Raw genomic sequence first — 6,208 nt, 5'->3', positions numbered from 1 at the left:
TGACATGAAGGTACCTACTGAATTCGAAGGTATTCTGACTAGCTATTAGATTGAAAGGTACGTTTGGATCAACCCTAAAGGTAAGTGTTCCCTATACTATAGACAGCAGAGATACATCGTGTGCCTTGTCATGAACATACGCCCCCAACAAGGGGGAGGGTTCCTTCGTAGCTATTATTGCAAAAACCATTTCACTATCAGAGAGACGTTTCGATCTGCCTGAAAATACCTTTATCAGGGGAGGTTTGGTCACATACAAGAATATGACCCGTTTTCAAGCAGAGAAATGCCTGCAAACATTGTATGAAAAATCACTGAGGTTAGTAGATATCTGTACATGTACCATGTTTGAATGTATTTCAAAAAGTATTTTGTCTAGAATAAAGACTCTACTTTTTTCAGAATCACTAAAATGTGGTTCACTTGATTTTGTTACATTGCTTTCATACAGTCTCTTGGTAGGATAATTTACCAAGTTGCAATATTTTCAGGCCCTGTACATGTACAAATCACTGAATGAAATTATAACATAATGTATTTGAATGAAATGTGCCATGCCTTTCAACACCACCACCAAAAAACATAGTTTTTAAATCCCATTTAGGGCAACATCACTACAGCACGGTAGTAATATTAATACTACATATTCGACACTTTTATTTGGCCAACAAACTGCTTCATTCGAATCGTATCTTGTTTCTGTTTCACTATTCTGTATGGGTTCTTTGTTTTTCATATCATTATTTTCGCTTCATAGTCAGACTTCGAGCAGCCTTTTGTTTATTTATGTTGTTTATTGTTAATTTGGATCTACCATTAAAAGTAAACACAGTTGCAAAACACACCTTTACATGGTGTGATACCAGACAATAAGATGCGAAAACATTTATGATATGATTAGATGATGTGGACAGTCGAATACTAATGACATAATGTTAAAGAGATTACAATCCCGCTTCCCGCTTGTAATGGGCTTTGCAGCTGCTATGCAGTGGTTTCATGCAAAACTGTTTTTGAAATGTTTTCGGCAGGATTTCACAATTAGTGATTGAATACTGCCCTCCGTGACAGGCGGTCCGCAATATATTGGCTTAATATTGCTCATCAGTGCCTTGTTTATGCACTTGCTATTCAGTATGCTTACACATTTGTGCATGTTTTCAAACTTCCAATGACAGTGAGCTGAGACTTATTAGTGGATTGATTCTTGCTCCTTGCATGCTCTCTTTAGGTGCAAAAATGGGAGGAAAGCTGAGACATCTGCTGATTTTCCTTCTCATCATCCTGAAGGAGCCCAAATTGCCGGAAGCTGATTTCAGGTGTTTGATGTCCCCGCCCTGCATCGTAAGTCCTAAGCGGTGGGTACCACAAACTCCTTGCTGCATTTGTGATGGACTGGGCCTCACTAGCGTCCCCCAGGGCCTCCCAAAGAACATCGCTTTCTTATATTTTACAAATAATCCAATTACCAGCTTCCCCCAGAACCTCCCAAAATCCATTGTCTACTTGGATTTGCGAAGTAATCAGATAAGTAGCATTGCATTCGTAAATCTACCCCACCTTGAACTATTGTTCCTGTGCAAAAATGACATAACAACCATTAATCCTGGTGTCTTTTCAAATCATTTTGAGCTTCAGACAGTGGACCTGTCTAAAAACAACATAATAGACCTACAAACTGGTGCATTCTCAAATCTTCCTAAGATAGGAAGTTTGAATTTGAGTAACAACAAGATAAATGATATCAAGGCCGGTGCATTCTCTAATCTACCCAACCTTTGGTTCTTGAGTCTGTCCTCCAACCGGATAACTTCTATCCAGCCAGGTATATTCACTAATGTACCCAAGCTCCGATGGTTGTACTTGGATCGAAACCAAATAACTTCTATCCAGCCAGGTACTTTCACTAACCTACCCGAGATCCAGCATTTGAACCTGCAGGCAAACCAGATAACTTCTGTCCAGCCAAGTGCGTTCAATAAGCTACCCAAGCTCCAAAAATTGTTCCTAAATACCAACCAGATATCTGTCCTTCCCCCGTCTGCTCACAGCATGTTGTCAGCAATACAACATGTACACCTTTCCTTTAACCCCTGGCAGTGCGACTGTGGGATGGTTCCCTTCAGGCTGAAAATGAATGGGTCTGCTTCATTCGATAACAAGATAACTTGTGCCCAACCTGACAACTTACGTGGACGAAAGCTTAAGAATATTAATCCTGAGGACCTCATCTGTAAAGAAACGACCATATCCACACTGCCTTTTGATATTCGTGCCCCATTCACTTCATCTGCAATGTCAACGTCTTCTTCATTTGGCGATGCAGAAAACAACACTAGCCCAACAGAACATCTTGTCGGCTCCACATCCCCCAAACAGCCCCTTGGTAACCGACATTACAGTTCTAATAACTATTACTATGGCACCGCCATTTCTCACTGGTACTTGCAAACCAATTCTGGCGTAGCGGCACATGCTGCAGACAAAACAATGGCACCGCTAACTACACCCCTTGCAATCACGCCAGGCAGTTCCCAATCTGCTCACAGTTCCCTCCTACCTGTTCTCATCAGCTCAATCTGTGGTCCAGTAGCTGGCATCGTTCTGATTGGCGCCATCATTCTCGCAATCTGGTGCAGGAGGAGGACCAGACATCCTCCTTTGGGACAAAATCCCAATGCTGTTGGTAGCAACACGAACACGGCAGGTTCTGTAATGACCGGTGGTGATTATCACCAGTATGAAGATATTGACAACCTGCATGGTCAGGCAGGGCAGGTCCAGTCTCAGGCTAACACTCTGATAGTTGGAAATATAACACATAACAAAGCGCTGGCTGCCTTAAGGCCAAACCCTATGTACGCAGGTGTGGGAACACCATCAGAGGACTCAACACCTACCAGTGGACATGATCAGACAGGGCAGGGTCAGTCTCAGGCCATCACTACATCCTACACAAACACCACACCTGATGTAGTGACCAGTGGACATGGTCAGACAGGACAGGATCAGTCTCAGGGTATCACTACATCCTACACAAACACCACAGCTGCAGTAACAGTCAGTGGCCATGGTCAGACAGGGTCTCAGGCTATCGCCGAACCGTTGGACACTACAATTCCATCAGATAACAGTCATGACACAGGGCCGACTGCGAAGCTGAATTCTCTGTACAAAGTTGTGCGCCAGTACCAGGCCATGATTAGATCTGACACAAACACAACAGCTGCTGCAATGACCAGTGATCATGATCACCGGCATGAAGATATAGACCCCCAACATGATCAGACAAGACAGGGCCAGTCTCGGGCCAGCACAGAACCAAACACAAACACCACAGCTACTGCACCAATAAGTGGTCATGATCAGACAGCACAGGGGAAGTCTCAGGCTACCACCCCATCCTTAGATGTTAAAAATCTAACATACAACACTCAGCAAACAGCCTTCCGGCAGAACCCTCAGTACGCAACTATGGAAACACTACCAAAAGACCCAATATCTACAGAAATGACCATTGGTCATAATCAGACAGGACAGGACCAGTCTCAGACTAAACCTCAATCCTTAGACGTGACATATACAACATATGACCAATCTGAATGTACGGGTCCAGCAGAACCTTCTAATCAAACCAACCCCCTTAGAGATAACCCCCCTCCACTCCCTCCACCCCGGAAAGAGGCTGACATCTTGTCAACTGTCTCAGAGCCTCACTTAAACGAAGACGTGGACTCACCACTAAAGAGCCCAAAAACCGAAAGGTCTAAGGCAGTTTGCTATGAACGAGGCCCTTGGAACAGGCACCAAAAACAAACCCCCTGAAAATGAGCCTCCCCCACTTCCCCCACCCCGTAAAGGTGCTGATGCCCTGCCAGCTGTCTCAGAGACTCACCTGTATGAAGATGAGGACACAGCACGTTCGCCAAAGAGCCCTAAACCCAAAGGTGCAGGTCTAAGGCAAGTTATCAAGAATAAGGCCCTTGGAACAGCCAATCGAAAGAAACCCCCTACAGAAGAGCCTCCCCCACTCCCCCCACATGGCAAATGTACCGACTCCCTGTCTGAGGAGTCAGCAGAGGCTCATGACAACCTGCACTTCTATGAAAATCATGACCTCGAATAGCATCCTAAAGGTCAAACACCTTCTTAAAGGTTCACAAAAGTTATGTAGATTTTTTTCACATTTCTATGAAAAATAACATCTCTATGGATAAACTAATTTGCTTATTTCAATCTTCATGCCCCTGTACCTACATGTGTAAATATGGTGAAATTAAGACGAGCTAACGCAGTTCTACAGTATATATACATACTTCCCTCTGTTGTTGATCAGCACTGTACAAACATGTACGTATCGGCCAGGCTGCATGTTGACCTGATTATAATTCTGCTAAACCACAATCAGGCTGTTCGTACAGTGATTGTAGGTATACAAGCTGCGTATGAACAGACCAGGAGGTTTAATCCACTCACATCGGGAAGGTTCCCTAATGATGCTTTTTGATGTGTGCCATGGTGGGTTCTTAAACGTGATCGAGGTGTGAGTTTCCTTGAATATGGGACAAAATCCCAGTTGAACTGCTAGTTTCTGAAAATCATCAACAAGGCATGGACCCTGGCCTGGGTAAAATACCAACAGAATAGGGTAAGAGCATCACCTGCCCTATATACAAAAAAGGAGACCGTGACAACTGTAGTAATTACAGAGGGATATCTCTTATGCCACATGCCTGCAAGATCTACGAACGAATCCTGTCCGAGAGAACGTCCCTAACCGAAGCTAGGTCCCTTTTTCATCTAAGTTGAATGATGAATTAGATCTTAAGTGCCTTTCCCAATGGCACAACATCGGGGCCTGCTAGGGAATCGAAACTAATACCTTTAGATTCCATGCCAACCACCATGACAACAAGACAACCTTATCAAGTTGACATGATTGCAGAACAGATGTTGTCATCATGACTCGTTGTCATCAAGTACTGTAGGAGCATCTTCACTAAATAGCTTTAAAGAACGGTTTGGGTCAGATATGCAAAAAACTAGGTGTAACAGGCCGTTCGGTGTAATATAACCAGCTGCTGTCGCGCCGCGTGCCTGTGAAGCTGGTGTGTTACGCCTAATGGCGGTTGTACCGGCTATATAGATATAGATACAGATGTTTACCGAAACAGATGAGTTCACAGTAACATTTCATAGGCAGGCATGTTAATTGAAAACTTGATAGAACAGTACTTACCGCCGTGAATGATTTCATCAGGTTGGAGACTGACTGAATAGCAGAGTTCTTTTATTCACAACCAAGTATTTGTATGAGCCAACGTTTCGATGACTATGTGCCATCTTCTTCAGGGCGAGTGAGGGGATGTAACTCGATCCTTACCTGTACTTACCGTTAAGATAAAGGTTTACTTACTTACTTACTTTTTACCGTTAACTATACCTTAAGTACGTTCCCATCCACTGCTACTGTAGTATCTGTACAACGTTTTGTTAGTATTACAGTGTTACAATTACTATCAAAATTCCATTAGTATCAATGTATTGTATCCATCTTTTTAGATGCCTGTGAAAATTGGGAGAAAGCCTACTTGAATGGCAGTTGAAAACTGTATAGAAAGTAATCAAAATCCATTTATCATTGATTACGATTGTACATATCAATCAAAGCTTTCTTTACATGGATTGACATTATCACAAACTGACTTTGCAAATATTTGCTTGGTGTACAACAGAAATTACACAACTTAGCATGTAAAGTATATTTGTGTTGATGTTGTATATTTTAGAAATATCTTTGAAAAATATAGCCAAATATTAACATTGTTAAGAACTGGTTAAGAACTAGACCTGTACATAAAAAAAAACAACGCTACCCAAAATATAACCTTCTTGTCACAGGTGGTGAAATAATGTTATATGTACAAATTTTAGTAACTCAGTTCTATTCACTTGTACATTTAGTTTTGACTTTGATGTAGACTTGTACTTCAGATGTGTCTTGGAGAATAAGTGAGCACTGTTGATTGATTCAATAGATTGTTTTCGTAAATCAATAAAATGGAAAAACTGAAACTGCTCTGAGTGACTTCTTTGTTTCTGGAGTAGAAGTCTGTTTAGGACTAGTATTAAAGTGAAAATCCTTACCACACATTTCACGCCAGATTCAGCATATTGGTATACTGCTTCTCTATATGTATAGAGGTGG

This window comes from Branchiostoma lanceolatum, chromosome 4 (genome assembly GCF_035083965.1).
Source record: "Branchiostoma lanceolatum isolate klBraLanc5 chromosome 4, klBraLanc5.hap2, whole genome shotgun sequence".
NCBI lineage: Eukaryota > Metazoa > Chordata > Leptocardii > Amphioxiformes > Branchiostomatidae > Branchiostoma > Branchiostoma lanceolatum.
The sequence above is the reverse complement of the archived record's forward strand: the minus strand, read 5'-3'. Positions refer to the sequence as shown.